Here is a 13074-nt window from a genome sequence, read left to right on the forward strand (position 1 = left end):
TTGCTTTTCAAGTGATAGTCCTTAAATTTTATTAATGTTCACATGATGGATATCTACATTTTATTATTGGTTTTCTCATAATCAAGAAAATTTGTAACATTAATTTTGTCACAAGCCAAAAAAATATTTATGTTCATTTCCCTAAAGGAATTTAAATATATACCGTACAAGATTAAAAATAAATATTAAGGAAAAATCTCTAAGTCATTATACATATAATACCTGCTCAAAAACTGATCCTTTATCGGATGTATAATTTCAACAGTTTTACTTTTAAAGGTCTCAAGAGTATTTTTCCATATTTTCCTCGTCACCAACAGAGGTCAGTATTACACTTTGTGACGTAACGCTTCTTGGAAGTTTCCTTGTATTAATCTGCTGCTTGTCTGCCTCTTAGCCAATAGGGAATCGGTTTCTCCTCCTTTCCTGGAAAGTCATGTCATTCTGCTGTGTCATTTGCTGAAAACGATTCTGCGTGGATTATTCTTGCTTGGTGGTAACGCGGTTGGGGTTAGAAGTCTGTTTTGCGATTTTGGCAGACTTTAAGTTTAAATGATTTTTCCCAAGATTACCGTCGGTTTTTTCGATGTGAAGGTAAGATTTTTGTTTTTAGTGATTATGGTCCGTTAGTTCAAATAAGCTAAAAAAAAAAAAAAAAAGTGGGTAGACGAGGTGTTAGGATTTTATCTGGCGAGTGGAACCTTGAATAAATTGTCTTCAGTCGCTGTGTTAATGGATTCCCATTAAGAGGTTTTGGCATGTCCTTTAGTAAAACTGGTGGGAGTAAAACTTGCCGGGTTAACGACATTTAGTGTGAAAGGGTTAGGGGAAATATTTTCGGTGCTAGTTTCACAACCTGGCTGCGTGGTTCAGGATGCGAACCACAAGGCTGACGCAGGGTACGGCGTTCTCTAGACCTATTAGTCCTGCTCTTGACCAGTGGTTTTCAACTTTTTTCATATCGCGACCCCTTATGAGCAACTAAATATGAACGATGACCCCCTTTAGAATATTTGATTCAATAATATGTAGGGTTACCATATTTTCATCGCAGTACAAAAGGAGTCTATATTCACTACGAAGATCCCAAACCTATCTACACGTTTTCATTTATTCCCCCTTCCAAATCTGTTAATTTTTTCTTCTGACGGATCACAAGTTTATCTGAAAACTGATTTTTTTGCTATTTCATTTTGCTTCCAAATCTCTCAGGCATTTTTGCTCTGACGGATCCAAAGTCTATCTGCAAACACGATTTTTCGCCGCTAATTTCCCGTATACGCACGTTCCCACCGAGCATTGGAACATTGTTGGGTGGCTGCTGCTTGTTCTGAACATTCTGGGACATTTTTCTGACCAGGACGCCCAGAACAAAGCCTCAAATCCGGGCCGGAGTTCCGTCGAAACCGGGGCGTATGGATCAATCATCCGTAATGTCCTATAGTACAAAAACAGCTCGGCACTGTAATAAATTTGCTACTTGCATTAATAAGATATTAGTCTATTTCTGTTAAGCTAAATTGTAGACTGTCTTGGCTTGATCAGTTGAGGAAAGCTAAAACATACCTCGCTCTAGAACGATCTTGCGAGCCCCAGGTTGAAAACCTCTGTTCTAGACCTTGGGATACGGTATCCTGAGATGGGTATGAGTAAGGCAGGCCCAATAAACTCGAGACCGTGGGCTAAGGTAAGAGAGAGTTTTTTATGGTGTAGTTATCAATCCTGAGGAATATCATGGCCTGAGACCGCGCTATCCTCCAGTTTTGTCATACTTTCGAAGTGTCATTTTGGACGTTTTGTTTAATGGTGGTTAATGCAAGACATGACCAGTTTTCATGTGCAATAATTCAATAGTCATTGCTGTTTTTGTACTATAATATCTTTACTGCTAAAGAAAAAAAAATCGCGCAATCTCGAAGCTTATGCTTAACGTATTCTGCAAGACCTCCCTAAACTCCTTTATAGATATATATATTATATATATATATATATATATATATATATATATATATATATATATATATATATATATATTTTATATATATATATATATTTTATATATATATATATATATTTTATATATATATATATATTTTATATATATATATATATTTTATATATATATATATATTTTATATATATATATATATTTTATATATATATATATTTTATATATATATATATATTTTATATATATATATATATATATATATATATATATATATATATATATATATATATATATATAAAGAAATCAAAATCTCATGCTGCTAGTCAGTTTTGACCTGTTGAAAACTACATGTTTTCGGTACCTTTCAAGTACGTAGACCAAAGTGAATTGACCAGTTATATACAGCATATCGAAACTTACAATAATGTACCCAAGTTTTCACTTCAATTCGTTAAATGTGTTTTTTCAATTTAGCTATTTCATTTACAGTAATAGTTTTCCGAAGTACTTAGTCTTCGTGGTATAATGTTGCCTGCTTACAGTTCGTTGAGTATTCCCTAATACTTGGGAAGTTTCGTTATCACTGTCGAATTAGCGTGATCGTTGTCTTGCTTTTAATCAGTCTTAGTCTTTTGAATAGTGTTGTGATTTTTGTAACAGGTCGCTATCCTGACAACGTCCATACAACATTAGTTTAAACGAGGATGGAACATTTCATAGCCCGAACTTCAGTGGAAAGGAATGTGACCTTTCCAGAACGTTAATATATCCTGAACACCCTAGTTTTAATTGTATAGAGGTGTAGACTGTTGTCAATTTTTTTGAAAATTTTAGAATAGACTTGACTCAAAAGGTATCTGGAAGGCCAAGTTTCGATACATTGTCAGTAAGCTAGTAAGCTAGTACTGAATTGAATATAGAATTGAGGCATAGCGCTGGGAACTATGAGGTCGTTCAGCGCTGAAACGGAAATACGGTAAAAGGTCTGAAAGGTATAACAGGAGAACCTCGCAGTTGCACTATGAATCAATTGTTAGGAGAGGGTGAAAAGTAAGATGGAAGAGAGAGAATATGAAAGGAGGTACAGTAATAGGAACGAAAGGGGTTGCAGCTGGTGGCTGAAGGCAAGCTGCGAAGAACCTTAAGTAATGCCGACAGTGCACCGCACGAGGTGCAGTGACGGCGCTACCTCCCTACGGGGAGCAAACTAATGTTTGGAATGCAAATCTGTCATGTTGGGCCCTACTGCTAATAAGGTTGAGTGTTAAGGTATGACCAACCTATTATGTAAGTTGAGTATTTGTAAAACAAAATTTATCTAAAAATCTATGCAGTTACTTTAACATAACCTCTCTCTGAATCGTCGTTACTGGTTGTTAATGGTTGCTGGTTTTTTTTTTTATATACCTGATTGCCCACGAAAGCTTCCATAGCAGGATTACAAGGACATAAGATTAGTATGAACTGGGTTTCGTCAATGGTACGCCCCATTCGAAAAGGTAGAATTGAAACTTCGCCATGGCCCAAAGTATCCTATGGTAGCTGTAAGACCCACTAAGAGTCCTGGGTAGCTGTTGCTCAGTGTGGTGAATGTTACTGTCAATTTCAATGCTTACAAAATGGGTCTAAATAGCATGAGTAACTATCTCCTCTAAATGTAAAGCAAAACTGCATAGTTAACCTGCCAAGTATTGGGAGGCAAGTCATGTTCCACTAGCTACCTACACTTCATAACAGACTGAATTTTTCATTTGGTAGAATGTTCCACACAATGTGAGTGTCGAAAGTTTAATCGTAAATAGGTTAAGTGCCTTATAGGAGCTAAGTCGTAGAACTGCATGCATAGGGTAACTATTCTGACCGTGAGCAAACTTCAGCGGCTTTGTTCCCTGGGTATGTGACGTGATTTCCAAAACATTTTTTGAAGTGTGCTAAAGCAATCTGTATAAATGTTAAATTGTGTAAGAAATTTTCAATGACTAGTAAGCAGGAAAGATTTCACTCCATTTTAAGCAAAGAAGACTACAGTGCAACTCCTGCTTTTGCAGACAAAAGCTTTGCTCTAGAAGATGCTAGATTAGAAAGACCATATACATTTCGATTCTTGACCAAATGAACAAATTACAATTGAACAATTAGATCCTCAACAGATGTCCTTGGACAGAGTAGTTGTACATTGTATACGCTGTCAACTTGTTGCAATTAACAAGTATGCATTTTGTGACTTTTGCGGTGCTAGGTTAAATGGGCTAGCTTTATAGCTTTAATTAGAAACATGTTTTTAGAAGTAAGGAGTCAGAATAACAGGCTTATTCAAAGCTAGGAATAAAGCACTGATGGTTGGAACCAAGCATACCTTAATTAGCTTGGAAGTGATAATTTTAAGTGGTATAAGCTCGGATTTGAAGACCTAGGTACCAGGGCAAGTCATGTTTTGAACTTTGGAGCTCGTAACCGGGATTTTTTTCTTTTTGTTTCCTAGTACTAAGTATATTTGGATCTCTCTCTCTCTCTCTCTCTCTCTCTCTCTCTCTCTCTCTCTCTCTCTCTCTCTCAGATAAGGTTTTGTGTACTTAAATCGCTTGTGAAAAGGAACAACGTGAAAATCTATTACACAACTTGTACTATAAGTTCAAATAAAAACCTTTATTGCCAATTTGCATTGGTTCAATTCGTCAAACAAGTTTTCTTGACCACTAAAATTTGTCCAAAGTCTTGGTATATTGTTCGCATCTACCGCTCGCCAAATGATGTAGTTTAGCTTCTGGTGTCATTTTAGATCAGCAGGTTAAAATAGAAGGGCAATTCTTGTGTTGTCTTTAATTATGATCTTTGAAACATGCGTTTCTTTAAGTAACTTGGAAAATTTGTTGGGCTTCTAATTCTTATCGCAGTGTGATGGGAACAGTAATATGGAGCCTTTTGTTGTGTGCTCCTGAAAATTACTTTTAGCTGCAGGATCAACAGACTCAAGTTTAGTAGCAAGAATTTATTTTTTATCATATATTTGGAAATGTTAATTGCTGAATTCTAAGTTTGTTGTACAACTTAATTGTTTTCACCGACAGGAATAGCGTGAGATGGTACTAAGAAATGTGATCCATAATCGATATTCAAGCGTAATGCTGGGGTTGAAGTGCCTTTGGAATCTTCATTGGAGGTAAGTTGGTTAAACTTGTGGATAGTAGTCCTTGAATGTAATTAGCTTAAATATTTGACTAAACGCTGACTTGCAATTTTGTAGATATCTCTGATAAAGCTGCCCATACTTAACTAGTGTAGGGTACTGAATGTAATGATGACCTGAATTTAACATTCTTGGCAGGTCTCTTAAACTGTACTGTGTAAGCTTGTTCATTCAATATGTAAAAGTGCAGTAGTCTCAATGTAGCTGGATGCTCACATAAAATGGTAGGGGCTGGGGCTGCAAAGATGGCGGGAGTGGGGGCGGGAAGCAGAGGTCGTAGTAGTCCCAGATAGTTATATCGTAACTTGATTGCAGTAATTTTGCAGAAATTTTAGTTAATTCCAATTTGTTCAACTTGAGATTGCTTGTAAGTTCCTAGTTTCCTTCTAATGAACAGCACACTCTGGTACAGAGCACTACATAAAGCTTGAAATGGATGTAGTACAAAGGAAAATGAAGATGTATTACCTGGCATTTGAGAATACTAAAGTTTCTGTAAGGTTTCGATCGTACAAGAGAATGCTCACTTGGATGGCGTCTCTGCAGCTAATTTTGAGATAGTAAAAAAAATATAGGTAGTGTTTAGTCTTTAAAAGGCTTAAACTTGTTTACTTTGTGACAAGTGTAGGATTTTAGCGTATATCGATGTTCAACTTGAAAAATTTCTGCAGTAAAGTGATAAAATTCAACTCTGCCTTCATGTTGCAAGTGGGAACTTTTTATTATAACCGGACACGTCAAAACTATAGTCTCGCCTCTTCTCTTGACTGGAAGGTAACATAGTAAGATAGCCATGAAATTACCTGGCAAAGATAAACTAAACCCAGTTCCACTGGAGAAGGTTAAATGGGGTAGTTTGTCACCTGCAGGACAGTATGGATTCCAGTCTGCAGTAGTATATTATCTCAGGTGATCAGATTTCCAAAGTCAGCTTCAGACAAAGTAGACTTGCACCCAAGAACCATAGAATTCAGAATTGTAGGTGGTAAATTTTTAAAATCAGCATTAGGCAATACTGCATTTAAAGACTGGTACCCAAAAGTGTTTTAATTGTTGCATTACACATTTTTACCTGAAACCCCCATTTTCATAGGGGACGGGGTGGGGAAGCCAGGCTGGAAAGGTTAGTGTAAAGTTTTTACCAGATAACCCAAGAAATGTTCAAAATTTTAATACTTGATCAACTTGCACACGACCTCAGATTGTGTGAAGTGCTTTCCATACAAGTTCACACAGCTTTCTGCACATTACAATATCCAGTTAACAAGCCTAGTATGCTTGTAAGCTTTATTTTTCAATTAAATCTTCATTGTAATAGACCAGTAAACACCTTGAGTTGCTTTTTTTTATTGAAGAAAGTTATTAGCCTTTTTTTACATAGCCATTCCTGTCAATACTTTGTTGCAGCCCCTGCTGGGTAGGCGATGGTGGTTATAGATTACCATTAACAATAGTTCAAATAGTCGGACATTTAGCTTCAATTCGCAGTACTACAGTAGAGCCTTGGATTGTTTGTGAAACGCAAAACTATACCATTAACCTATTGAATAGGTTAAAATATTAGTGTTAAATATGGCTAATAACCTGACAGTTTAACCAATTTTATCTTGGGCTCAAATGAAATGACCTGTAGACAGATTACTTCAAGTGTAATATGTAATAATTTTGTTTTGGGGTTTCTTCGATGGTTGGAAGTCATTACAGCGAGTTTAATCTAATTTCTGTTAACCCCTAACGTTTTTGAGCGATGTGCACCTGAAGACAATACTCAGGTTATATTAATTGCAGGAAGAATGTTAAGAATGGGAAGGATTTGTATGAATTATCAGATGGTAGTAGATTAAAGTTGATAGGTAAATTAAAAGGTATCTTGGAAATGGTTCTTGTTTAAACTGGATACCTTACATTATCTGTCTTGCTGCATATATAGAGTTGACTTAAATTGAACTGTATTAACTAGTTTTTATCTGTTCCAGGTAGTGTCTGTCTACAAGATAGCTCCTTGCAGATGAAGGAACTTGACCAATACGGAATCTTTTGCGAAGGTCTCCATTAACCTGCTGTGGAGAAACCATGGGTACAGTGTATTGGATGGTTTGCTGTAGCTGTTTAAGAATATTTCGACACTTAAGAACCTTCGGTGCTATAAATTTTGTAAGTTATAGGTTCATTGCACTGTTTTAGTAAACCAACAGATAACTTACCCTGGTACAACGGAAGGGGGGGTTGGTTGTTAAAGTAGTTGATTGTAGATACTTATCAGGTTCTTGTACTGTTAAGCAGCCAATAGGTAACTTGAACCTGCTATAAAGTGAGGGTAATGCAGTTTACAGTCAGTGTCCCTGATAGTCTATTTAGCAATCCTGTCAATAGTTTTTAGATAAAACACGGGGGTGGAAGTTGGGAATATGCTGTTAGGTTTGTATGTAGTTGAAAATTTCCATGAGACAAAAAAACTGTCTCTTCTCGAGCTGAGATTTTCGAGCATTTCAGAGGGTAGCACATTTCCTAGTGTTCTAGTATGTTGGTGGCACTTGAAAATTTGTGTACAATGGATTTCCCACCTATCTTTGTGTTATTGCCAGGCATAACCTGAAAATTTTCTTAAAGTAAATTTTCCTGCTTTATTTGGTTTAGCCATTCAGTCAGTTTAAGCATTGAGCTAGTTCAATTTTAAGATATTGGATGTCCTCTAAGATGGGATTGATGTGGTAAAGAAAATCTGTGCAAAGAAGTTAAGCACCATGCTTAACAGTCAAGGTGATTGTCTGCTATACCAAAGTTGCATGGATAAATACTCTTCAAAATAACAAAGAACACGATTTCTGTAAAACTGACGTAGGAGCAACGAAATGAATGCCTTAGTTCTGGAGAGCGTCATTATCCAAATAAAGTATCTAAGAAAAGCTGAAAAAGTTAACATCGCTCCAGATTTCTAGTAATAATCTTTCATTGAAGGAAATGAAAATGTAACCTTTGTAGATAACAAGGGTTGCCTAAAATATTTAGCAAAGAAGCATTAAATTATAGTTCATATTAAATTTTGTAAGTTTATGAACCAGAGATCATAAGTCTTGCTTGTTTGGTGAAGTATCTGAATTGCTACCCTGGGTTTTGCAGTTGTGCAAACTATACAATGCAGTTTACCTTAAGACAGACATAGGGTTAAAATGTAGGAATATATATTATAGTTGGTTTTGGATATTGTGGACAATTTATATTACAATTGGATGTTACAGTATATAAGAAGTCAAGACAAGGTAATAGTTCTAACATTATACTACTTTTTTCAGGTCAATACAATTACTACTATGACGAAGAAAATGAAGTTATTGTGCAGGAAGTTTTGCTAGTCATTAACAACTCGACAGCTAGAATATTTTGCTCAAGACTCCACAAAGGGATAAACTTCCAGATTGCAACTTAGTAACAAATGAGGATCCAATGATCCCTTGTTCTGAGATCATCCAGCAGGTGGTTTAGTGTCCACGGTTTTCCATGATTTCAATACTGTAGTTGGAATGGAACTTAGCCAAACTAAGATCCTTGTCTACCTGCAAGTTTTTTTTTTTACATAATTGTCCGCAAATTGCCATGCCATTATTTTCAGGAAATTTCAGATTTGTATTGTAATAGAATATTGAGAAACCTAATTTCTTATATCTCTTGGTCATGTTTTGCCTAATTTCATGCTACACCTAATGCAAATCTCACATCACACAATTTTTGCAGATTGTATGGATTATTTGTACATTTTTTTGCACTACAAAACTTGTTTTAAGTTCATTTGTGTATTTGGTCTTTGTATAATTACACGTCATAAGAAAGGTTTTGCACCTGTTGGAAATTGTGTACGTTGACAGCATGGGCTATTCCAAACTGTAATCTGACAAATTGGAACTTGACTAAAGATAAGGTAATTTCGTTTGCTTTAAATTTAGATTTTTAACTCCGTGAAGATGGACTACTGAAACTTTAACTCACTAGAAGCAACTTTGCTTTAATTTTATCCTAATGAAATGGAAATGGGGAGGTCTGCTTTGCTGTTCTTAAGCTTTATGTAAAATGTCGCCAGAATATTCTATATTTTATCCCATAAACTTCACAAAGCTACTAGGAATGTTTTCCAATTTCAGTACAAGTCAGTCTTACAGGATTTATATTTTTAGTAATGCATTTTGCATGGGACATTTCAGCTAAATGGGATTTTTCTCTCTCTCTCTCTCTCTCTCTCTCTCTCTCTCTCTCTCTCTCTCTCTCTCTCTCTCTCTCTCTCTCTGAATTCGTGTAAAATTCTCCACAGCATCAGAATTATTGCAAGTTATTCTGTTCAGGCAATAATAATTTCATTGACTTTGATTAGCAAAGGTTATGAAATTGTTTGAAGCTCAATTGCTGAAGATGTAAATATTCAGCAAGTACTCTGTTCCTTTTAGATTTTCATAAGGTTCTGATTTTCAATTCAGACTGAGTAACTTTGCATCCATTGGCTTCCTGTGTGCTTCCAAAGGAAATTTCTTTCATGTTTCAGTCTCGCTCTGGTTCAAGACTGAATTTAGGTCAACTGCAGTAGTCTAAGCATTTTCTGCAGACGCTATACTCTTTCCTCCTTCCGGAGGTAATTCTGTTAATGTTTAAATATATAATTTTCTATAATTCTCCAATAGCATTCAAAATCCATTTTACTTCAATTATAACGTGTACCTCGAAGCAAAATCGACAGTGGTTTGATCAACTTGAAGTAGGGTTTGATTGAAATTTAGCTAACTGATTATTTTCACTGCTGGCTGCAGATGGCTTCTCAGTAGTTTACCTGGCTTTACTACAGCTTATCATTGTAGTGACAATCTTTAACACTAGCATGTTTTTTCATGCTAGTGGTACATTATTTCTAAAAGCAGGTCTGGTATTCGGAGAGCTGCATTTAAAGAAGTTTGCAACTTTGGTTTGATCTGTATTTTGTAGTGTTGCAAAAACTATTAGGAATCACTTGGGCTAAAATAGGTCCCATATTAATGTCGGGGGTTCTTGCATCATACTGCTACTAAGAAAAAGCCCATTTTTGAGACTTAAGCCATATATTATCCCATATATTATCCCAGACTCCCATTTGAAAGCTGAACCGATGTAATTTGTCAATGTCCTTTTTTCACTGGCATGTGAAGGTTTTTCTTTCTACTGTCGATTTACATTAAGCTGTGGAGGATGACTCTTTGGTTATAGGTAAACTCCTGTCTTCTGTTATAGCTATAGCATTTCATTCTATTTTTCAGTGCAAAAAATGTTACACGATGCAGTGTACGTTAGTGAAATTTATGAAAGTGCGATTATGGTAATCGTATATTGATAACAGGAAATGTGATGGTGAGATTTGTTAAATGTAGTGTAGTTAAGAGTATTTACTTGTACATATGTTTTCGAGTTCTGCAATTTTTCATTTTGACACTGCATGATAGGCAAAGCAATGTATGCAGGCATCATGATGTCCTGGTTAATTTCAGAACTTTTATAATTTTGATAGGCCTAATTGAGTTTCTGGATTCTTAAAATTTGTATTTGCTCTCTCCCCACCCCAACACCCCACCTCTCCGTATATGCTTTTACTTTGTATTCACTAACATTTCTCTTCTGTTTTTCTCTTTTATTCTGCTAACTTATTGATACTCCAGGCTTGAGTTTTGTTCGCTGGTGTTCTACTTTTTCTTTTCCCCTACTCTTTGAAGTAGGCTTAAAGCAACTTATTTGGCTCATTTTTCCTTTTGATATTTTTGTACTTCGGTCTCTCAAGTTTATTCGCTTTCTAGTACTATATCAGGTATAAATTTGGCTGCTAAAAAATGTTGAGTGGTTTACTAAGTGGAATCTTCTGATCCCCAAATGTTTAAACAAAGAGCATATTCATTCCTACTTTTTGCTGACGTCTCAAGAATTCAGGCTTGATACCACCTTTCCCGTAACATTCTCTCTGCAGGCCGATTCTTTTTGGAGTCCTCTTGAGTTTATAGTCTGATTCTGCCCATAAGGGGGTTTTCAGCAGTTATTTCAAGCAAGCAAGCTTGTTCACCTTTTGACTCTGGAGTAGTGTGTTTTTTTATGCGGTCTATATATTTAATTTTGGTCAGTATTTTTACCAATTCTTATTCGATATGGTCTTGTAAGCCTATTTGGCTCTCTAGTTTACTTGTTGGGTTTCTAATAACCTATTTGGTTTTCAGGTTTATCTGTTTGGTCCTCTGGTTTATATGTTTGATCCTCTGGTTTACCTGTTCGGTTCTCTAGTTACCTATTTGGTCTTCTGGTTTTGGTCTTCTGGTTTATCTGTTTGGTCTTCTGGTTTATCTGTTTGGTCCTCTGGTTTATATGTTTGATCCTCTGGTTTACCTGTTCGGTTCTCTAGTTACCTATTTGGTCTTCTGGTTTATCTGTTTGGTCTTCTGGTTTATCTGTTTGGTCCTCTGGTTTATCTGTTTGGTCCTCTGGTTTACCTGTTCGGTTCTCTAGTTACCTATTTGGTTTTCTGGTTTATCTGTTTGGTCCTCTGGTTTACATCTTCGGTTTTCTAGTTGTTTGGCTTATTTGTTCTGGAGTTTTTTTTTCTCCTTCATGTGGTCTGCATATCTAATTTTGGTTAGCATTTTTTACCATTCTTATTCGATGTGGTCTTGTAAGCCCATCTGGCTCTCTGGTTTATCTGTTTGGCGCTCTGGTTTGTCCATAATTTTTCTATGCCTTTTCCTTTATCCAAAGTTTACTTTTCATTATTTCGTTTTTTGCTTTTCTAGCACTAGTTTGCAGACTCCCTCGAGTATGCTATTTTACTATTTGGAAAATGCTACTCTGACTTACCGTCTGAGAATTTTGCGATTTACTTTTGATGTGCTTATTTCTATCTGATTCACTTAACTACTAAAGGTTTGCTTTACGGTTGGTTCATTACTGATTACCTAACCAGCTTTTACACAGTTTGGTTGCAAACTAGCTTAGTTTTTCAACTCTCCGGGTCCCATCTCGCAAGGAAATGCATTTCACTTTTTTCGAGTTTGCATTTTGTTCGCGATGGTTTTTCAGCTGAAGTTTTTAACTTTTTCTTTTTGTGTTGTAGTTTAAGTTTCTTTTTGGGATCGCGTTTCTGCTATCATATTGAAGGTTAATTTGTTCATTTATATCTGCTTTTGCTCTCACGATTGATTGGCAGACTGCTTTGGTGTATTGCAGATTTTCCTGACCATGGCTAGATACTCTATTATCTAGTTGCCTATCCACGTGTATCAGCTCTCTCTCTCTCTCTCTCTCTCTCCCTTTTTCAGATTTGTTCAACACCCCACTTCCCTCACCTCGCTCAAAATTTAGAGCTTCCATCAACTTGACGTTCATATGCAGTTACCTCCCCCCACCGCCCGCCCTCCAACACCCCCTTGCCTTTTCTAACATCAGTGGGTACATTTTACTTTGACCAAAGGTTTCAAAAAACCCTGCATAAAAATTGGGCTGTTATCAGTTTCTACGTATAGAATTCAATTCTTTCACTGATGTGGTGAAAGAGGAACCAGTAACTGAAAAGTTGTACTTGGACTGAGGTTAAAAAGGTTAACTTGTCTAGTAGTTATGTTGGTGATTCACTATTTCCAGCTATTTTGCAAGGTTTACCCTGATACATGCAGTGTTAGTAACTTACCCTTGCCATTTGTTGAAAGTTTTGTGTCCGAAGACGAAAAGACTGTTCAAAAAATCACTTTGAATTATGTATGAAATTGTTTAAAATATTTTGGCCGCAAATATGAAATAATTTTGCAATTCCTTGAAATCTTTTATTGTAGAGCAATGATGTTTTCAGTGATAAATGTTTGTATAATTCTTGTGTAGATTATTGGGTCGACTGTGAATATGTTCTATTTCAATTACAGCATATTTTTGATAATGTACTTCAATTTTAATA

At 35.9% G+C, this 13074-nt stretch overlaps 1 long non-coding RNA gene across 1 annotated transcript; it reads left to right on the top strand.

Moving 5' to 3' along the window:
• The first annotated feature begins 436 nt into the window (after positions 1–436).
• On the top strand, positions 437–13074 carry LOC136839617 (uncharacterized). The gene is made up of 4 exons (XR_010853397.1): positions 437–594; positions 5020–5111; positions 7115–7292; positions 8432–13074. It is a non-coding gene; the product is annotated as an uncharacterized lncRNA (long non-coding RNA).

Source organism: Macrobrachium rosenbergii, chromosome 6, assembly GCF_040412425.1.
Source record: "Macrobrachium rosenbergii isolate ZJJX-2024 chromosome 6, ASM4041242v1, whole genome shotgun sequence".
Classification (NCBI taxonomy): Eukaryota; Metazoa; Arthropoda; class Malacostraca; order Decapoda; family Palaemonidae; genus Macrobrachium; species Macrobrachium rosenbergii.